This window comes from Rhinatrema bivittatum, chromosome 4 (genome assembly GCF_901001135.1).
Source record: "Rhinatrema bivittatum chromosome 4, aRhiBiv1.1, whole genome shotgun sequence".
Classification (NCBI taxonomy): domain Eukaryota; kingdom Metazoa; phylum Chordata; class Amphibia; order Gymnophiona; family Rhinatrematidae; genus Rhinatrema; species Rhinatrema bivittatum.
The window spans coordinates 213,876,789-213,899,222 of NC_042618.1; the positions used below are offsets into that span (position 1 = coordinate 213,876,789).

General features: G+C 42.2%; 1 protein-coding gene across 1 annotated transcript in view; it reads right to left on the reverse strand.

Annotated features, from left to right (window-relative positions):
• The window catches only part of BSN (bassoon presynaptic cytomatrix protein), a 618,895-nt gene that overhangs the window by 46,849 nt on the left and 549,612 nt on the right, over positions 1-22,434 (reverse strand). The gene's annotated exons all lie outside the window — the stretch shown is intronic.

A 22,434-nucleotide genomic window follows, 5' to 3' on the forward strand; every position in this document is an offset into this window, starting at 1 on the left:
TTGCCACATCTCAAAAAAGATATAGCTGCACTGGAGAAAGTACAGAGAAAGGTGACCAAAATGATAAAGAGCATGGAATGGCTCCCATATGAGGAAAGGCTAAAGAGGTTAGGGCTGTTCAGCTTGGAGAAGAGATGGCTGAGGGATATGATAGAGGTCTACAAAATCATGAAAGGACTTGAACGGGTAAACATGAAACAGTTATTTACTCTTTTGGATAATATAAGAACCAGGGGGCACTCCATGAAGTTAGCAAGTAGCACAATTAAAACAAATTGGAGAAAGCAAAATTGCTTACCTTGTAATAGGTGTTATCCCAGGACAGCAGGATGTAGTCCTCACATATGGGTGACGTCACCGAACGGAGCCCAGGCGGGAAAGCTTTCTGTCAAAGTTTCTAGAAACTTTTGACTGGCCCTGTGAGGCCACTGAGCATGCTCAGCATGCTATGATATTCTCTGCCACAGGTGTTTCTCTTTAGTCTGGTATATAGCATGAAGCGATAGCAAAAAAAAATAAAATAATAAAAGGTATGAGACCCAACTCCGCGGGGTGGCGGGTGGGTTCTGTGAGGACTACATCCTGCTGTCCTGGGATAACACCTATTACAAGGTAAGCAATTTTGCTTTATCCCAGGACAAGCAGGATGCTAGTCCTCACATATGGGTGAATAGCGAGCTAGAGGCTGAGTCATGTTGTATTGAGGCAACAGTGAAGTATTGTTGTTGAATGAGTCAGCCGAAGATCCCAGAACATTGGATGTAGGAGGAGTTGGGATTAAACAGGAAACAAGTTCTTTAAGACAGATTGTCCGTAGGCTGAATCTTGTCTTCCTTCTTTGTCTAAGCAGTAGTGAGCTGCAAAGGTGTGAGGAGAACTCCATGTTGCTGCTTTGCATATGTCTAAGATTGGCACTGAACAAAAATGTGCTACTGAAGTTGACATTGCTCTTACTGAAAATGCCTTTACTCGCCCTTGAAGAGGAAGGCCTACTTGTTCATAGCAGAACTCTATGCAATTTGCTATCCAATTGGATAAGGTATGTTTACCCACTGCCTTACCTGGCTTGTTTGGATCATAAGAAACAAAAAGTTGAGTGGATTTCCTATGGACTGCAGTACGGTTTAGATAGAAAGCAAGTGTACGCTTACAGTCCAGGGTGTGCAATGCTGTTTCCCCTGGATGGGAATGAGGCCTTGGAAAGAATGAGGGTAAATTTATGGATTGGTTTAAGTGGAATTCCGTAACTACTTTGGGAAGGAATTTTGGATGTGTACGGAGAACCACTCTGTCATGTAAGAACTTTGTATAAGGTTCGTATGTGACAAGTGCTTGTAACTCACTAACCCTTCTAGCTGAAGTAATGGCTATGAGGAAGATAGTTTTCCATGTGAGAAATTTAAGATTACAAGAGTCGATGGGTTCGAAAGGGGAGCGCATGAGTCTTGTTAGTACCAAATTCAGGTCCCAGCTTGGGACGGGTTTTCGAATTGGTGGTTTGAGGTGAGTTAAACCTCTCATAAATCTAGTTATGAGAGGTTGTGTAGATATAGGTGCATCTGCTATCTTGTTATGGTAAGCAGAGATTGCACTTAAATATACTCTTACAGATGAAGTCTGGAGACCAGATTCCGAAAGATGGTATAAGTAGTCTAGAAGAGAAGTTGCGGGGCAAGTGAAAGGATTTATATCCTTTGCTGAGCACCAGAAAGTGAATCTCTTCCATTTAGAAGCATAGTTTTTTCGTGTGGAAGGTTTACGTGAAGCTATAAGCACTTGAGATATATGAGATGAAAGATTGAGTGGTTGTAAAATCAAGCTTTCAACATCCATGCTGTCAGAGACAGGGACTGAAGGTTGGGATGTCTCAACCGACCCTGATCTTGAGTAATGAGAGTGGGAGCTACTCCTAGATGAATTGGATCTCTGACTGAGAGGTCTAGAAGTGTGGGAAACCATACTTGTCGAGGCCAATGCGGGGCTATGAGAATCATGGCCCCCCTGTCCTGTTGTAGCTTCACTAGAGTTTTGGTTATGAGCGGTATTGGAGGATACGCATATAGCAGGCCTGAGTTCCAAGGGCGAGCAAAGGCATCCTTGGCTGGTTGGTTCTTCTGTATGTGTAAAGAACAGAAGTTGTCCACTTTGTGATTCAGAGGTGATGCAAAGAGGTCTATGGTTGGTTGACCCCAGCGTTGAAATATCCTGGTTGCTATTGCAGGATCCAGGGACCATTCGTGTGGTTGGAAGTGACGGCTGAGTCGGTCCGCCACTACATTGTGAATGCCTGCCAGATAAGTGGCTCGTAGGGACATTGAGTGATGCAAGGCCCAGCCCCAAATCTGTGCTGCTTCTTGACAAAGGAGATAGGAGCCCGTATCTCACAGTCTTGTGTGAAAGGCAATCCTGGAACGCATGTAGGGCATAACGTATAGCCCGGAGCTCTAGAAAATTGATTTGATATGTTGCTTCGAGTTTTGTCCAAGTTCCTTGTGTGTGGAGATTGTCTACATGAGCTCCCCATCCCAAGGTGGAGGCATCTGTAGTTAAAGTAGTCTGTGGGACTGGTTGTTGGAAAGGTAGGCCTTTGCACAGGTTGTCCATGTTGGTCCACCAAAGTAGAGATAATCTTAGTTGGTGGGTCACTTGAATTGGATAGTGTAATGGTTGAATTGCTTGGATCCATTGTGACCATAGAGTCCATTGAGTTACTCTCATGGCTAGCCTTGCCATAGGAGTAACATGAACTGTTGATGCCATGTGACCTAGCAGAATCAGAAACTGATGAGCTGTGGTCTGTGTCCGTAAGGAAATGGACCTTGCTAACTGAATAAGGGTTTCTGCCCGTTCTATAGGTAGAATGGCCTTTGCTTGGTTTGTGTTCAAATCTGCTCCTATGAATTGAAGCAGATGAGTTGGAGTGAGATGGGATTTTTGATAATTGATGAGAAATCCCAGGGAGTGAAGCAGAGCAATTGTTCGGTTGAGAGAAGTTATTGCTCCTTGTTGAGATGGACTCTTTATGAGCCAGTCGTCTAGGTATGGGAAGACATGGACACCTTCTTTGTGTAAGTGTCCTGCTATTACTGCTAGACATTTGGTGAAGACTCTGGGAGCAGATGCCAGTCCAAATGGGAGAACTCTGTATTGGTAATGTTGAAGGCCCACTGTGAAGCGCAGGTATTTGCGATGAGGAGGGTATATTGGAATGTGAGCATAAGCATCTTGAAGATCCAGAGAACAAAGCCAATCCTTTGCCTGAAGAAGTGGAAGCATGGTGCCTAGAGAAACCATCCTGAACTTTTCTTTCTTTAGAAATTTGTTGAGATTTCTGAGGTCTAGGATGGGACGTAGGCCTCCTGTTTTCTTTGGAATGAGGAAATATTTGGAGTAGTATCCCCTGCCCTTCTGCTTCCGAGGCACTGGTTGAATGGCCTTGGATCTCAGAAGGGTGGATAATTCTGTTTGTAATTGATGAAGTTGAGATTTTTGTTGTTGGAATGATGTTGGTGGAAATTCTGGAGGAATTGAAGTGAAATTTAGTTTGTAACCTCGGGCAACTATTGAAAGAACCCATTGATCTGAGGTTATGTTTTGCCAATTTTCGTGAAAAAAAGATATTCTGCCTCCAACTGGAAGGTTTAGTTTGGGATTGCAAGGTTGAATCTGTTCTCTGGTGTAATCCTCAAAAGCCTGTTGCAGGCCCTGTTTGTGCAGGCGGTTGTGGGCGTGCAGGCCTGGATTGTCTGGCTTGAGAACGCTGAGTTGGCCTGGTGGATCTACCCCTATTTGTTGGTTGGTAGTACTTGCGTGGCCTGTAGTAAGAGTGTCTTACATCTCTTCGTGGAGGACGACGAGAAGGTTGACCAACAGATTCTTGTGGGGTCTGAGACAGTTGTTTTAGTGTCTCCGTGTGATCCTTGAGCTGTTGAACCGCTTCTTGAATTTTATCTCCAAAGAGATTGTCACCAAGACAGGGAAGGTCAACAAGCTTATCTTGAACCTCAAGCCTGAGGTCAGATGCCTTGAGCCAGGCCCACCGGCGAGCAGTGATTCCTGCTGCTGCTGTTCTTGAAGCAGTTTCGAAGTTATCATAAACTGCTCTCACTTCATGTTTTCCTGCTTCAAGACCTTTTGATATAATTGCTTGAGCAGGCTCTTGGAATTGAGTTGGTAAGGAAGTGATGAATTGTTCCATCTCTTTCCAGAGATTTCTTTGATGTTGAGTTATATAGAGTTGATATGCAGAGATTTTAGTACTCAGCATGGAACTCTGGTAAATCTTCTTACCCAATGTGTCCAGGAACCTGTGCTCCCTGCCTGGTGGGATGGAGGAGTGTGGGCGCACACGTTTAGATTTCTTCTGTGCTGATTCCACAATGACAGATTGATGGGGCAATTGTTGTTTATGGTACCCAGGAGCTGGTTGAACAATGTAAGTAGTTTCTACTCTTTTGTTCACTGCAGGTATGGAAGCTGGGTGTTTCCAGATTCTTTTTTGAAGTTCCAATAACACCTCATGTACAGGTATTGCTAGTACCTGTTTGGGTGGATCCACAAACTGTAATACTTCGAGAGTTTGTGCTCTGGTATCCTCCTCAGCAGCCAATTTAAATGGAATGGAATCAGACATAGTTTGTATGAAGGATGAGAAGGAAAGATCTTCTGGAGGTGACTTCTTTCTTCGGTCAGGAGAAGAAGGATTGGACATGAACTCCTCTGAGGAAAATTGAGAGGGTTCATCATCCCAGGAGTCTTCTGATTCTTCTCTATAAGTTGTTTGAGTTGTTGGAACTGGAGGGGCTTGCAGCCCGGAAGGTCCAGGTTGTGGATCATCGAGGAAAAAATCAGCAGATACCTGCCTTTTTGTAATAGGTGGTAATTTGTCGATTACTTTTTGGTATCTTTGTAGGAGGCGATGATAAAATGTCTCATCGTGCACCTCCTCCGATGGAATAAGTTGCTGCAGGGATGCAGTCGTTTGATTCGTTGATGGAATTTGAAAAATCATCGATGTAGATTGAGTCAGTAGCCTCGGTGTAGTGGTTATAGTATCCGCCGAGGATCTTGAGGGAAAAGACGTTGTTGTCATCGGTGTTATCACCGGCATCGATGGTGTAGGCAGAAGCATTGGCATCGATACTGACGGTGAAGGTATCGGCATCGATGGCATAGCCATCGGCATCGATGTTGAAGACATCGGCATCGATGCTGGAGGCATCGGCATCGATACTGAGGGTATCGGCATCGATATCGAGGGTATCGGCATCGACCAAGAGGTCGGCATCGACAGGCCTGTCGGAAGTTGTTGCTCTTGAAGAGCTTGGAAAACAGCTTGTTTAATCATTGCAGACAATTCAAGCTGTGGTGTAAACGAGGGAGCCGATGGTGTATGCGATGGTAGTGCAACGACCATCGATGACGGTGTCGGTGTCGGTGACGGCGAAGGCCCAATCACCGGCGTGTCTTGGTTTTTAGACCGCTTCGGCATCGACTCGTCCTAGGACACCGTTTCGGAGGATGATCGATGTCGATGGCGATGTTTAGTTTTGGATCGTTCTGTTGACTTTGTAGAGAGTACAGAAGATGGCGAGGATGAACGGTCTCCTGATCCATTCGGATGCGGTTTTTTAAGGAGAACTTTTTTTGTTGCTCCAGCCGGAGACGACCTCGGTGCTTTTGAGGGAGAAGGAATTAGCTGAAGAGAAAAAAGGTGTTCCATCTTCTCTTGCCTGGCCTTTCGTCCCTTGACTGTCATTTCTGCACATTTCTCGCAGGAATTGACATCATGTTGTTCCCCGAGGCACATTACACATTCCGAATGGGGATCGGTAATGGACATATTTCTGTTGCAGACCGGGCATTTTTTAAAACCGGTCACCATTTTTGATCGACGGCCGTTGATGAAACGAACGTGTGTGTGTGTGTGAAAAATTTTCAGCCGAAAATTTTTAAACAGAGAGTACTCACCAGCCGGCGAGGCAGAGATCTTCCCGTGACAGAGAATATTTAGAAAAAGTGACTTTTCAGTCAAAAACGAGATTCCCAACGGTAGGGCTATCGGTCCGTGGTGCGAATGGCAGCGCGGAAAAGTGAAGACTAAAGAGAGACACCTGTGGCAGAGAATATCATAGCATGCTGGGCATGCTCAGTGGCCTCACAGGGCCAGTCAAAAGTTTCTAGAAACTTTGACAGAAAGCTTTCCCGCCTGGGCTCCGTTCGGTGACGTCACCCATATGTGAGGACTAGCATCCTGATTGTCCTGGGATAAAATTATTTCACATTCAATACAAAATTAAGTTCTGGAATTCATTGCCGGAGAATGCGGTTAAGGCAGTTAGTATAGCTGGGTTTAAAAAAGGTTTGCATAAATTCCTAGAGAAGTTCATATATTGCTATTAATCAATAGGGAATAGCCATTGCTTGTTGCCATCGTTAGTAGCATTGGGATTTTCTTAATGTTTGGGCACTTGCCAGGTACTTGTGAATTGGACTGACCACTGTTGGAGACAGTGGTCAGTCCAAGGGCTTAATGGACCCTTGGTCTGAACCAATATGGCATATCTTAAATTCTTATGCCCTTGACTGGATCTCTCATAACATAGAAATAATTGTGTTGATATTCTAAAGGGTTTTATTCTGTTTACATAGATAACTCTTCTACAATCTAGGTTTGAACTACTCTGTGTACTGAGATCATGTGAGGTTTTAGAAAGAAGTTAGGTAATACAATAGTCTGATTCATGTGTTTGACTATCTTCAGTAGGAACTTTGGATGTGTTCTCAATACAACCCTATTTCATAAATTTGGGTATACGGCACATAATGGAATGTGGCTTGAAATTCATTAACTCTACAAGTTAAAGTGACTGCTATCAGGAACAGAGTTTTCCATGTTAAAAATTTTAGATCTACCATTGCTAGCAGCTCATTTGGAGACTTCATTGAGATAAGACTACATAAAGATCCCATTGTGATGAAGGGTGAATAACTGGAGATTCCAAGTGATATAGCTCCTTTATAAAATGAGATACCAAAGGGTGTTGAGAAACAAGTAGCCCTTCCAAATGCTGATGATATGCTGCTATTGAACTTAGATGTAATTGTACTGAATTAAACTTTAAACCAGAATTTGCAAAGTGAAGAAAAGATTCTAACTGTACAGTTGGAGCACAGGAAAATAGGTCACTTTCCCATTTCAAATACCAGTTGGATAATCTTTTCTCATAGGTTGCTTTCTTGCTGCTAGGAGCACCCTTTTTACCTCAATTGGTAAGGACAATGTTTCTATTAATTCACTTTCAAGCTCCTTGCTGTGAGGGATAGAGACTGGAGATTGGGGTGAGGCAGGATGCCTTCTAATTGTGTTAGAAGGTCTGAATATATCCTTTTGTGTATTTGGGAGGGGGGGGGGGGCATTATGGTTAGTCTTTCCAACCAAGGGAACCATATTTAACAAGACCAAAAGGGGATTGTCATAACCATAACCCTTTTGCAGCTTCACAATTGTCCTTGCAATCAGAGGTATTGGAGGGAAAGAATATATCAGTCCCCTGTTCCAAGGAATTGATAGCGCCACAGAATCCTGTGCTGGACTCCTGGAATAATAAAGAGGAAATTTGTGATTTTTAGGAGATACAAAGAGATCTATTTCTTTTTTTTTTTTTTTAAACTCTCCTAACAATGGAATAACTGTTCTTCTCTTTTTTTGGTGCACAGATCATTCATTGTCTTTTCCTGGTAGGTAAATTGCAGAAAAATAAACATTCTTCATTTGTGCCCATTTCTAAACATTTTGGGCTACTCTGCAGAGAAGAAAAGAACCAGTTCCTTCTTGTTGATTGATTGAAGTTTACATATTGTACAGACTAGGCCTATCAATTTGTATAGCCTATGTTCTAGTAGATATGCTTTCTCTATTTGAGTATTCAATTGCACTGCTATAAATTCCAGTTGATGTGTCGGAGTCATATGAAACTTGTTGAAGTTTACTACAAATCCTAGGGATTGCAATGTTTGAACTGCAAATGTATGTCCTTTTTGGAACTGCAGGACAATTTGTTCAATATTAGCCAATTGTCTAGATATGGAAATATCATTGCATTATTCTTTCTTAAATGAACAATTACTACTGCTGAACACTGTATAAATACTCTTGGAGCTGCAGCTAGCCTGAATGGAAGGACCTTGTACTGGTAGTAATGTTCCCCTATAATGAATCTGAGATGTTTCCTATGCATTTTTTGAATTAGTATGGGTGTGTAAGCATCCTTCAGATCCATCATAGTTAGCCATTCTCCCAAGTCTAAAAGTAGAAGAATGGTGCTTAAAGAATTCATCTTGAATTTTTCTCTTTTAAGGAAACATTTAGATTTATGAGATCCAGTATTGGTTGCATTTCTCTCAATTTCTTTGGAATGAGGAAGTACCTGGACTAGAACCCCTTCTCCCTCTGTAAAGGGGAAACAGGTATTATTGCAATAGCTAATATTAAGAACTCACGTTCTTTCTTTCATACTGCCATCTGTTCTTTTAAATGATGATGTACGTATGGGTAAGCTTCAGGAGGAAAGGTTTGAAAGTTTTTCAGTTATATTGAGAACCCATTTGTCTGTTGTTAAGAACATAAGAACATAAGAAATTGTCATGCTGGGTCAGACCAAGGGTCCATCAAGCCCAGCATCCTGTTTCCAACAGAGGACAAACCAGACTAAAAGAACCTGGCAATTACCCAAACATTAAGAAGATTCTATGCTACTGATGCAATTAATAGCAGTGGCTATTCCCTAAGCAAACTTGATTAATAGCAATTAATGGACTTCTCCTCCAAGAACGTATCCAAACCTTTTTTGAATCCAGCTACACTAACTGCACTAACCACATTCTCTGGCAACAAATTCCAGAGCTTTATTGTGTGCTGAGTGAAAAAGAATTTTCTCCGATTAGTCTTAAATGTGCTACTTGCTAACTTCATGGAATGCCTCCTAGTCCTTCTATTATTCGAAAGTGTAAATAACCGATTCACATCTACTCACTCAAGACCTCTCAAGATCTTAAAGACCACTATCATATCCCCCCTCAGCCGTCTCTTCTCCAAGCTGAACAGCCCTAACCTCTTTAGCCTTTCCTCATAGGGGAGGTGTTCAATTCCCTTTATCATTTTGGTTACCCTTCTCCGTACCTTCTCCATCACAACTATATCTTTTTTGAGATTCGGCAACCAGAATTGTACACAGAATTCAAGGTGCGGTCTCACCATGAAGCGATATAGAGGCATTATGACATTTTCCGTTTTATTAACTATTCCCTTCCTAATAATTCCTAACATTCAGTTTGCTTTTTTGACTGCTGCAGCATACTGAGCCAATGATTTTAAAGTATTAGCCACTATGATGCCTAGATTTCTTTCCTGGGTGGTAGCTCCTAATATAGAACCTAACATCGTGTAACTACAGCAAGGGTTATTTTTCCCTATATGCAACACCTTGCACTTGTCTACATTAAATTTCATCTGCCATTTGGATGCCCAGTCTTCCAATCTTGCAAGGTCCTCCTGTAATGTATCATAATCCGCTTGTGATTTAACTACTCTGAATAATTTTGTATCATCTTCAAATTTGATAACCTCACTCGTCATATTCCTTTCCAGATCATTTATATATATATATTGAAAAGCACCAGTCCAAGTAGAGATCCCTGAGGCACTCCACTGTTTACCCTTGTCCACTGAGAAAATTGACCATTTAGTCCTACTCTCTGTTTCCTGTCTTTTAACCAGTTTGTAATCCACGAAAGGACATCGCCTCCTATCCCATGACATTTTAGTTTTCTTAGAAGCCTCTCATGAGGGACTTTGTCAAACGCCTTCTGAAAATCCAAATACACTACATCTACCGGTTCACCTTTATCCACATGTTTATTAACGCCTTCAAAAAAATGAAGCAGATTTGTTAGGCAAGACTTTCCTTGGGTAAATCCATGTTGACTGTGTTCCATTAAACCATGTCTTTCTATACACTCTACGATGCTCTATGATTTTGATCTTGAGAATAGTTTCCATTATTTTTCCCAGCACTGAAGTCAGGCTCACTGGTCTATAATTACCTGGATCACCCATGGAGACTTTTTAAAATATTGGGGTTATGTTGGCCACCCTCCAGTCTTCAGGTACAATGGATGATTTTAATGATAGGTTACAAATTTTAACTAAAAGATCAGAAATTTCATTTTTTTAGTTCCTTCAGTATCCTAGGATGCATACCATCCGGTCCAGATGATTTGCTACTCTTTAGTTTGTCAATCTGGCCTACTACATTTTCCAGGTTCACAGTCATTTCATTCAGTTCGTCTGACTCATCACCCCTGAAAACCATCTCCAGAACTGGTATCTCCCCAACAGCCTCATTAGTAAACACAGAAGCAAAGAATTCATTTAGTCTTTCTGCAATGGCCTTATCTTCCCTAAGAGCCCCTTTAACCCTTTAGTTATCTAATGGTCCAACTGACTCCCTCACAGGTTTCTTGCTTTGAATATATTTTAAAAAGTTTTTATTATGAGTTTTTGCCTCTATGGTCAACTTCATTTCAAATTCTCTCTTCACCTGTCTTATCAATGTTTTACACTTAACTTGACAAAGCTTATGTTTTATCCTATTTTCTTCCGATGGATCCTTCTTCCAATTTTTGAAGGATTTTTTTTGACTAAAATAGCCTCTTTCACCTCACCTTTTAACCATAATGGTAATCGTTTTGCCTTCCTTCCACCTTTCTTAATGTGTGGAATACATATGGACTGCGCCTCTAGGATTGTATTTTTAAACAATGTCCATGCCTGTTGAACACTTTTAACCTTTGCAGCTGCACCTTTCAGTTTTTTTCTAACCATTTTCCTCATTTTATCAGAGCTGCAGATTTACTTATTGCCCCCCTTCCGTTATTAGTTTAAATTTGATCATGTTATGATCACTGTTGCCAAGTGGCCCCATCACCGTTACCTCTCTCACCAAATCCTGCGTTCCACTAAGAATTAAATCTAAAATAGCTCCCTCTCTTGTTGGTTCCTGAACCAATTGCTCCATGAAGCAGTCATTTATTACATCCAGGAACTTTTTGCCTCTAGCAAGTCCTGATGTTACATTTATCCAGTCAATATTGGGGTAATTGAAATCTCCCATTATTATTGCACTGACAAACTGGTTAGCTTCCCTGATTTCTCTTAGCATTTCATCATCTGTCTGGCTATTTTGTCCACGTGGATGGTAGTATACTCCTATCACTATACTCTTACCCATTCTACCCATATAGATTCTACTGAGCATTTAGTCTCTTGTATGATCTTTATCCTGTTGGACTCTATACCCTCCCGGACATAAAGTGCCACACCCCCACCAAGTTGATCCTCCCTATCATTACAATATAATTTGTACCCTAATATAGCACTGTCCCATTGGTTATCCTCCTTCTACCAAGTCTCTGTGATGCCTATTATGTCAATCTCATCATTTGCTGCTATACACTCTAACTCTCCCACCTTACTTCTTAGACTTCTGGCATTAGCATACAGACATTTCAAAGTGTGTTTTTTGTTTGTATTAACAACCTGCTTTTCAGTTGTTAGGGATAATTCGGAAATCATTAGCTTCGGTGATTTTTTACATATAGACACATGGACTATGTTTGCTTTTATTGGAACCTCTCTGTTGGGATGCCCTAACTCTCCTGTTTCATTAGTATCCTTCAAGGATACATTTCTCCAAACCATGCACTGCTGAGTGACTGTTGGCTTTCCCCCTTGTTCTAGTTTAAAAGCTGCTCTATCTCCTTTTTGAAAGTTAGTGCTAGCAGCTTGGTTCCACTCTGGTTAAGGTGGAGCCCATCCTTTTGGAAAAGTCTCCCCCTTCCCCAAATGTTTCCCCATTTCCCTTGTTATGCGATACTATTTATTTATTTATTTATTTATTTATTTATTTTTGGATTTTTCTATACCGGAAGTTCCTGTATAATATACATATCACTCCGGTTTACAAGGAAATAACTAACTATTGCCTAGATGGCGGTTTACATTGAACAGATAGAACAATTAAAACAATTTAAACACTTAGAAACAATTAAAAAAACAATTAACAATTAATTATTGCTGAAACAGTTAATATAGAGAAAAGGCGCAAAGAGGGAATTCGGGCAACTCCAGTGAACAGAAAGCACATGGTAATTAAATTTCAGAAATGAACTTTTCAGGAACTTGTATGCAGGGGGTGGGGGACAGTGACTGAGTTGAAAATGTCATTCTTCCTGCTCTTAGCTCTCTGGGAATGCTTGTGAGAAAAAACTATTGGGCTACAACAAACTGTTCCTCCCACTGGAAGATCTTGATTCAGAAAACTGTGACCTGGGTGATGCTTATCCAAAGCCTGTTGCAGTATTTGTGTAAGTTGTTGTTGAAGACATTGCTGTGTTCTGTCTCTTGGTCAAGTTCTTGATTGTTGTTGGTGCTGATATGCTTGTGGTTGGGTCTGCTGTTGAGGAGTCAATTCATGTTGTATATAATAGTATGGATTATACCTTCTCCTTGAATAGTAATAGTGTAGTGGACCCTATGGTCATGCTACCAGTAAATCCAGGGTGTTAAGTGTTAGCTAATTAGTTTAGGATGGTTCATGGGGAGGTTTCATTCATTCATTCTGCAGAGTCTGGAATGGCCATCCCCCTGGGTAGGATAAATAACCGCTCCCTTGCTACAGCTTGGGAGGCAATCCTTTTAGGTTGACCAAAAGTTTAGAGTTGATAGGAGCTTACCTTTTGTTATTTTTTTGGGCCCAGTCAGAGGAGTTAAGCAAGCCCTGTTTGGTGGCCCTGACCAGGGTCACTGGCTGGTTTTGATTTCCCCCCTGGGTACATTTTTTGGACTTTATCTTTAAAGTGGTAGGAGCCTTACTGGAACCTGTTCACCTCCTGGGCCAAGGGAAAGGGGAACCCTGGGTCTGCGGCTGTGCAGGTTAGGGAAGACCTGCCCTCCATACTCTCCACGAGGAAGGGGGTGCCAGTGACCTGCTGTAAGAATACATTCTGGTGTTATTTTTAGTTTTTGGGAGATTTGGTTTTCAAAATCCAGGAAGAAGTTCTGATTGCCCTACCTTCCTGACTGGAGCACAGTGAGTCCTGCTTCAGGGGATCCCTCCCATCAGGGATCACATCAGAGTAAAGAGAGAAAATGGACTGCATCAGAAATAAAGAAATTGGGAAATCAACTAACTTTGAGTAAAGGCAAAGCCTAACATCTATGGAGACAGCCATCTGGTGCTTCTAACCCCTGGGAAGAAAGAGTAACTTTGTATCTTTGCCAGTTGAGGGATGTTTTGCCCATCTAAAGGACGCCCTACCCACCTGAGGACTCTATTTTTCCAAAGCTCTGGAGAGAAGAAATTCCCCTGGCTCTGGCAGCTGATATTCCTGCACAGTTTGAGGAGGAAACGAAAAGAATATAATCTGTGGTGCTGTGGATTAGTGTTGTGCCATTTTCACTCATTTGCAACAGTAAAGATTTATTTGGATATTAACACAGTGACGCCATTTACTTTTTTTTGGCACCTCCAGTACTCGCTGGGACATACACCTATCCCAGGGACAATAACAAAGGACATGACAGGTCATCCTTAGCACCCGGGGCCTTAGGCGTAATCTCCCCCTCCACACTCAACCAAGGATCCAGGCCCTGGAAATAAGAGTCATTGTTCAAGCTGGCCTGGAAGGTACCAGCCTCGGTTATACAAATAATTTTATGGCCTCATAGGGTAATAAACTGCACCTGGGGATGGAGTTACAGAAGTAATGATTTTTCACTGATTGGTGATCTCTTTTGACCCGAATGGTCAACTTTAGGTGGTGTTAGTGATTGAAAGGCAATTGAATGCATTTTTAAAACTTTTACAGTTTCTTTTTCTTTTTCACCAAATAAGTTACTGCCTATACAAGGTGTTATGGCCGCCGGTTGCGGCAGTCCGCGGCCGGGACCAAACACTCACCCACGGCATCGGGTTGCTTAGGCGGCTCCTGCAGGGGCAGGGAGCCTCCGCCGATATTCTCCTCACAGCCATGGCCACTGCCTGGCTGACCGCAGGGCTCTGCTTGCTGCTAGGACTCCGCCCCCTTCTTGGCTGCCTTAGAGCCGCGCGCGCGGCTGAAGATAGGATTTAAAGGGGCCATGACAGGAAGTGTCGTGGCTCCCTTCTGAAGCTCCTCCCTCAGGTTCAGGTATTTTAAGGCAAGGTCTGCTCCTCAGACCTTGTCTTGGTATTGAGGTTTGTGCATGGTTTCCTGTTCTCGCTTGGTTCTTCGTCCCGCTTCTGCTCCTCCCTCCTCACTGGATTGATTCTATGGCTCCTGACCTTTGGACTGGCTGTGGTGAGTGCTTGGCATTGACTTCGGATTGCCTTCTGACCCTTCTCCTGTGTTGTTCCTGGACTGGCTATGGACCTTTCTCCTGTCTGTTCCCGGACTGGCTTTGGACCACTCTCTGGACTTCGAGCCCTGGACCGGCTTTGAATTCTTCTTCGACTTCTACTCCCGGACTACCTACGACCAGCTGGAGGCGCCAGCCATCTGGAATCCATGACCTGCAGGAGGCGCCTGCATCCAGACCTTCAGTAGTCTTCAGGGAGTTCTGTAAGTCCCAGCGGCCGGATCTCTACAGGCTCCTCCTGGGGGGATCACGAGCTTCCAGGGTGAAGTCTTCTTTCAACACTCATCTCATCGAGCCTTGCCCTCCGACGGTAGAAACCTAACGGGTTCTCTGTCCGTTTGGGTAGTACCACCCTACCTCGGAACAGGGGTCCACCTTCTGAATTCGTAACACAAGGTGTATCAGTAAGCTTATTGTGCATATCCTTTCAAAGGCCTGAAGCTCTAAGCCAAGCCAAATGTCTAGCAGCTAATCTATAGCGATTATTGATGATCTTGAAGCCATATCTAATCCATTATATATACATCTGGTCAAATATTTTATACATTCCTTTACTTCTTCTCATAAAGGAGCAATTTCCTGGGATTTCTGGTCTGATTGACAAACAGTTGCTTTATCTTTTATAGAGTGTTTTAGGTGTATTGAACCATCTGTAACTGATGTGCTGCAATTCTTGATTGTAGGATTGTAGATTGAAAAGCCTTTCTTCCAAAGTTGTCTAATAATTTGTATACCCTTCCTGGTGGAGTATAGAGTATATCTTTGATTTCTTTTCCCTCTTCATGGCAGAGTCAGCTACCAGCGAATCATGTGGTAGTTGTATTTTCTTGAAGCCTGAACAATGTTATACCTTGAATTTAACATCCACATTTTTTGCAGATCCTGCAATGCCTTATTTTGATTTGGAGGCTGGATAAATTTTAATATTCCTTGGTACTCCTCTGACGCTGAGACTTCATCTAATTTGAAGGGTATAGCCTCCATCATCTTTTGTACAAATACGGGATATGTCAAATCTTCAGTGGGCTTATTACTCCTTGCAGGTTCTGGTCATAGATCTGAAGGCAGCTCTGGGGAAGGCTGCAATAATACATAGAATAATACTTGGAATAAGAATCAAGTGAATCTTCCAATTTGGAGATGACAACTGGTGGGTTCTGTCAAGAATTCCTGTTTTTTGGCGACGACCCCACCTTATCCATTGGATTCATAGCTTAGAACAAAGCTCTTCTGCTGACTTTTCCAGAATTAACTCTGATACTTTTACTTCTGAAAAAGAAGCTGATATGTTACTAGCAAATGATGAAACTAAATCAGACCACAGTTTTTGTACAAAAACATGGTATTCTGCCAATGGAGGTAAAGGCAAGAGCGGCAATACACTTCTTGCACCAAGATAGTTAGTAAAGAACCATCTTTGGAATTGGTTCTGATGGTCTAAAACAAGGTTTCTTTCTTTTTCAGGAGCCATGAGATTGAGATGCTTCCGCTTTACTCTTTCTAGGCATTGACCTGCTGGGTTCTGGTCATTTGGGGTAGATTTTCAAAGGTGTGCGCGGGAGTATATGTGCAAGCGCTACCTGGCACGCACACGTTATTCCCCCCCCAACCCTACTCTTACCTCCCCTGACCTTTGTCTTACTTTTGTGCCTGCCTCTGGGCAGGCGCAAGTTGCACGTGCCGGCAACCTGCCGGCACGCGATCCTTTGACACAGCAACAAATGGCTGCTATGTCTGAGGCCTCTGGCCCTGCCCCTGCTCTGCCCCAGACCGCTCCGCTCCAGACCGCCCCGCCCACGGTTTTGCAAGCCCCTGGACTTACATGCCTCCCGGGGCTTTGCACACGTCGCCGGGCCTTTATAAAACAGGCCCGGCATGTATAGGGCTTTTAAAATCCGGCCCTTTCTGAGTAATTTTCCTTTTAACAGATGGAGAAGAGAGCTCATTTTTGAGCTTTATGTCTCTGTAGGTTTGGGCCCTGGGTGACGCTGTGTCACATGGTCCACATGCCCAAATGTCATGATCCGGACCTAGATACTTCAAACATAGGGCCTCATTTACTAAGCATTTTTCCCATAGACACAGAATGGGAGTGTGGGATAGCCGAGTGACTTTCTTAGGTTGGAGGCAGGAACCATACTGACTCCAGCCTTTCTTCTTACAAATTCCAGTTTTATTTACAACTATCAGCATACAAATACATAGACTGCTTACCTCCTGCAGTTTACTTCCACCATTACTTTATACCAGAAAGGATTCAGGAGCTGCCTTCTCCTGGAAATGTGGGGCCTCTCTGTTCCCAGATGGGCTCACATTCCTATTCCTCCTCCCAGGAGATCCGCCCACAGAGCTCTCCATCTCTATGGCTTTTAAGGTGGACCAGGCTGGTCCTGCACAGATTAAAGAGGGGTTGTAGAGCCACTCCTTTACAAGGAGAAAAACCTTAATAAATCTGGCCCATAGATCATACAGGTTCTGACTTCCCATTTTGTGGCAGCATTTTCTATAGGACTTAAAAGTTTATTTCCTGATTGATGAAGATTTTTCGGATATTAGAGACAAAAAAGAAGAGCAAATATTTGAAGAAAAGAAAAAACTTTAACAAAATAGTCTGAAAAATCACAGTGATACAAAATGAGAGATTATTCTGACTATTCACGAAACAGACATTAAAAGACTGAGAGAAATATGTGGCAAAATTAATGCAGGAATTCCTGCATATACTCAATAGAAAGTTTTTGTTATGAGCTTGTGAGACAGAATGCTCCGAAATGGCACTGTCAGATGACATCATCCACTTTTATGGTTGACATTTCTCCTGCTTTTCCATGGAGAATGTCTGCATTGTGGCACTGCCCTGGGTGCTTGTCTAGGACATTTGTGATAATGCTCCTGGATTTGCAGAATATCTGCATAATCATGGAGTATAATATTTTCCTATTTCTATTTCATACTCAGATGGTACTCTGAATGCCACATGCATGCAATCAATAGCCTCCAGAACAGAAGGAAAACTGATGTCATAGAAGTCCCTCATAGTTTGCTCTTTTCTTTTGAAAGAGAAAATGAAATATAGTCCTTCATTCTGTGCAGAAGTGCATGAAGAAATACATCAAAGCAATGTAACATGGCAAACTAATTCCCGTCATCTTCTTCTACTGTTGTCTGGAACTGCCTATGGCTAAGAAAGCCAAGGCAGTGGTCTCTTTGATATGTACAAGAAAAGCATGGTTTCTATGTATTTGACTCTTCAGATCTTCTTTTAACAGGTCACATAGAGCCAAGATGGTTTGTTGGTTGAATCCACCATGAATGGTGGATATGTGCGGATTAATAAGACAAAAACTTAGCTGGCCTATAGGCTAAAAAATCCTCCCTTCTTCACTAAAAACATTTCAGAATTCAAAAAGGAAACAAAGACTCTGGAAAAAGTTCATCCTCTCCCCTTTAATCCAGCCCCACCTGGAATCTCCCAAATCCTTTATGGTAGCCAGGAACTAGGAAGAAGTGCCCAGCTCCTGGCATGTTCAGTGTTGCTTTAATAGCAATGCTGATCACGTAAGCCACCAGCATTGCTATAAGAGTATTGCTTTGACAGCAGTGCTGGATGTTCTGGTTGCTGGATAATTCTTCCCAGCTCCAAGCTGCAGTTGGGGGTTTGGGGAGTTCCAGATAGGGTGCAGATGGCAGAGTAAACTTCTGTTAGCACCTTTATTTATGTATGAATTTTGCAACTGTGGGGGGTGGGAGATGGAGGTGGGGTGGAGGATTTTCAGGCCTATAGGCCTGCTATATTTATGCCTTATTTTGGGAGGGTTTGGGAGGGAGGAAGCTTTGATGCCAGTAGCCTCATTTGTTACTGTAAGGTCTCGATAGGCAATTCTCTCTTCCCACCAGCAGAGGCCTCTGTGGACTACAGGGACTAGATGGTCAGCCCTCCCAGTTCCTTGGCCTGCACTTCCTGAGGACAGCCACCTTATTTTTTTTTTGGACACATATATATTCAGGCTTCCAGTCAGCAAGTTGTCAAAGTTTGGTTCTCATTATCTGGCCTCCCTCATTGGAGTCCTGCTTTCAAAGTCCATCTCGCTGCATTAATTGTAGCATGTTCCATGCTTCTGTAGATCTGATGACTCATCTCATTTGGTCTTCCTGTTTCCAGGTCGTTTATGTTTCATATTGCATTCCTGCTGTGTGCTGGTTCAGGACCTACCACGAAAAGCCCTGCTGGCCACCAGCACCTGAGGGCTGAATCCGAGGGGAAGGTGGCCATCACAGGTAGAAGATGCCCTGTCACTATTCCAGTTGAAACCTGTCTGACGTACATTGCCAGTGTACCAGTCTTTCTGGCCTGAGTGGCACATTCCCAGAAGAATATGTCATCACAGTTTCACTGTGGTGGGGTTGGGGAGGGGGTCCACACCAAAGCTTTTGTTTTTACATTTTTTTTAAAGCATCAGCACTTAACCAGATATATTATTTGAATATACTCAATTAAAGGTACAGTTATCAGAGTATATGTACCTAGATATTTTTGAAACCTAACTGGCGATATTCAAACATAGCTGATTAGATTTTAGTTATCAGGTAGGTTTATCCAGATAACTTTATTCAAGAATATTAAACAGATCATTTATCCCACTGAATATATAGAATAACTTATCTGGCTAACTCTGGACCATTTGGTCAGTGCCTACTATAGGCCCTGAACTGCTCTCTTCATCTATCAGTACTGCATTCTGAAATAGATGAATGGTGGGTCTGCCCTGAAAAGCAGAGGGGATGGATATAGCTACGGTTCCTATTCTGAAGGATTTGGAAAATGGGTTGTTGTGTTTTAGAACACAACTTATTGGTGTGGTCTATTGGTTATGAACCTTTTATTGGCCCTAGCTGTTGAATTCTGCCCCAAAATCACAGAACCTGCAATTAGTGGTCCAGTACTCTGCAGGATATGGAAATATTATCCCTTTCCTGTTACACAGTGTCATGCTTTTTCTATGCCACAGCAATGAGGGCACAGTGAGGAGGTGCACTGTCCTCAGCGCCAGTGTGTCTCTTTTTCTTAATAGCATCTGCTAAGTGGCTCTCTTCAAGACTGACAAGTCTCCATTGTTCTGCTGTGAACTCCGTGGTGCAAAGATACTTTTTCTTCGGTTTTACTCCAGTTCTGATCTGGATCCCCTTTTCTGAGAGGAAGATATGAATCTGTACCTTTTCTCCATAGGGAAAGCTAAGGACTTGTCATGTAGAAGGGAGATTTCTGACCCCTACTCAACATGACTGGGCTTTCCGTGCTGTTATATGTAGTACTTTGACAATAAGGGGATCGCCATTGTACATCTCAACCTGGCATTACTGGAGTTCTGCTTCTGAAGGAGGGTCTCTAACTAGCCTTTTTTCCATGTTCCCATACCTTCATTGCCAATATGTTCTCAGTCTCCATGGAAAACCTATAATTTCAGTATCTGAGTGCTCTCGGTAACATTCTTGCACAGATGGAACAATTTGGAGCACTATGAAATGGTCGCAAACAATACACACATACCTTATTGTAGGCATCTTTTGAATCTGTTCGACGCCATGCTTGAGAAAAATATTGGTGCTAAGTCAAAATCAATTTTGAACCAAAAAAGGGAAGCACAAGCCACAGAGATAAAGATATAATGAAAAAAAATAAGAAATAAAAAAATATCAATTTGAAGTGAGGTAGCAAAAATATAAAAAAGTTGAGAAAGCATGATCAGTTGTTCTTTCTACAATAGTCTGATGCACTGATGTTCTAGTTTGGCAGGAATGGTGAACTGGATCAGCCCAAGGTGCTCACATGTTGAACCAGTCAGCAGTAGTTTCTAATTGGCTTTCACTATCTCCAACTAAAGCTCATGAGTATGTTCACGTATACTTCACTGCCTATGAAAAAGTCCCAAGAATGTCATCAATTCTCCTGAATATAGCTTCAAATTGGTGCTGCTCAGTTGCAGTTGTGGCCTTGGTACCAATCTCATCTTGTCTTTCAAACACGACATTACATATCGCCCCAAAGTCCAGCTGACTGGATTGTAGTATATTATTTAATTTTAGATTCACAAACCATTTGTGTCCTTTTGTTCATATAGTGCCTGAGCATTCTTTTTGAGATCACATGAGTACTTATCAGAGTTAGATGATGCATTCTTGCTATCCCCTCCAACTTATGCAGCATATTCACTGTGTTTTGCCTTTTACTCAATTGACACACTCTCACACAATGATTTAGGCTACCACATGATCTACATGTTTTTCTATATGCTAGACAATGTTCTTTCTTTTGCTCATGTACATTGCCACGTGCTGCAAATTTGGTTTCTAGTGAGCTATCCTGCTGTCACTTATTGCAGCAGCCATCTGTGCTTAGCTGATGCTTGTTTTTTTGCATTAATACTGTTAGCCTGCTGGTCCTGTTTCATAGTTCTCATTTGCAAGTCAGTAAGTTCCGCAGTGTGACATATTTCAACAGCTGTATTCAAATTTCAGTTTCATTTTCTCAGAAGATGGCGTCAGGCACTCTCATTGGTTATGGAAAGGACTAGTTTATCCTGAATCAGTTCAGAACATAAAAACTTCTATACTGGGTCAAACCAAGGGTCCATCAAGCCCAGTCTCCTGTTTCCAACAGTGGCTAATCCAGGTCACAAGTACTTGGCAGGATGCAAACAGTAGATTGATTCTATGTTGCTTACACCCAGTGATAAGCAGTGGCTTTCCTCAAGTCTACCTGGTTAGTAACAACTTATGGACTTTTCCGCTATTAAGCTGTCCAAATCTTTTTTTAAACCAAGCTACAAGAACTGCCTTTACCACATCTTCCAGCAATGAATTCCAGAGCTTAATTTTGCACTGAATGAAAAAGTATTTTGTCTGTTTTGAAAAAGTGGTACTTATTAACTTTGTGTCTTTTTTTTTTTTTTTTTTTAAACGTGAGCAACGGATTCTCATTTACCCGTTCTACTCCACTCATGATTTTACAGACTTCTGTTATATCTCCCCTCAGCCATCTCTTCTCCAAGCTAAAGAGCCTTAACTGCTTTAGCCCTTCCTCATAAGGGAATTGTATCATTCCTGTTATCATTTTGGTCGCCCTTCTCTGAACTTTTTCCAGTTCTATTATATCTTTTTTGAAATGTGGCAACCAGAATTGGACACAGTACTCTAGATGTGGTCACAACATGGAGCAATACAGAGATATTATGACATTCTTATCATTCAGTGGGCCATATTCACATGTTGCTGCTTGCTGTCTCAAATGTATGATAAATTTGGCAATGGATTCACCCTTTCTTTGCTTGAAGCAGCCAATTATGTATCTTTCATATATTACGTTTTTTAATTCTAATGAATGAAGGATGACTTTTGTCTTTTCTCTGTTCCTCTGTAAAGTTCAAATTGTGCGTATAAACATGGCAGCATTCAGTACCCATTTCCTCAATGTAGCTGCCCGCACGTCAGTTGACTTCAAATTTAAGCCTGTGGTTAGAGAGTAGTCTTCAAATCCTGCCGTAAAATTTTCCTAGTTGCTACTTAAGTCACCACTAACCTTCATACCTTCGGGGGGCAGTTTGCTGTTAGCAACTGCCATGATGCAGAAATGTTCTTGTGCTTCTGTGTCCATAGAAGGGCACATGGAGTCTTAATCAATATTGCAAGCCTTGCCAGTAGCTCACAGTTCCTGAGCCACCTCCACTCTGGAAACTCTCTACTTTAGATGTAGGGAAGGAATTTGGGTTCAGATACTTCTAATAGCATGTTTCATATGCAGAAACAAAGACAACTGAAAGTTGTTAGTGAACGCATGCCATATTGTATTGTATTAGCCAGCAAGCAACAGATAAAGTTAAAGCAACAACAGAGACAGGAAACAGAAAAGAGTGAGATATAACAATGAGCCACAAGGTGGCATCAATCTACAGGTTAACATCAGTAACATTCACTTGCCA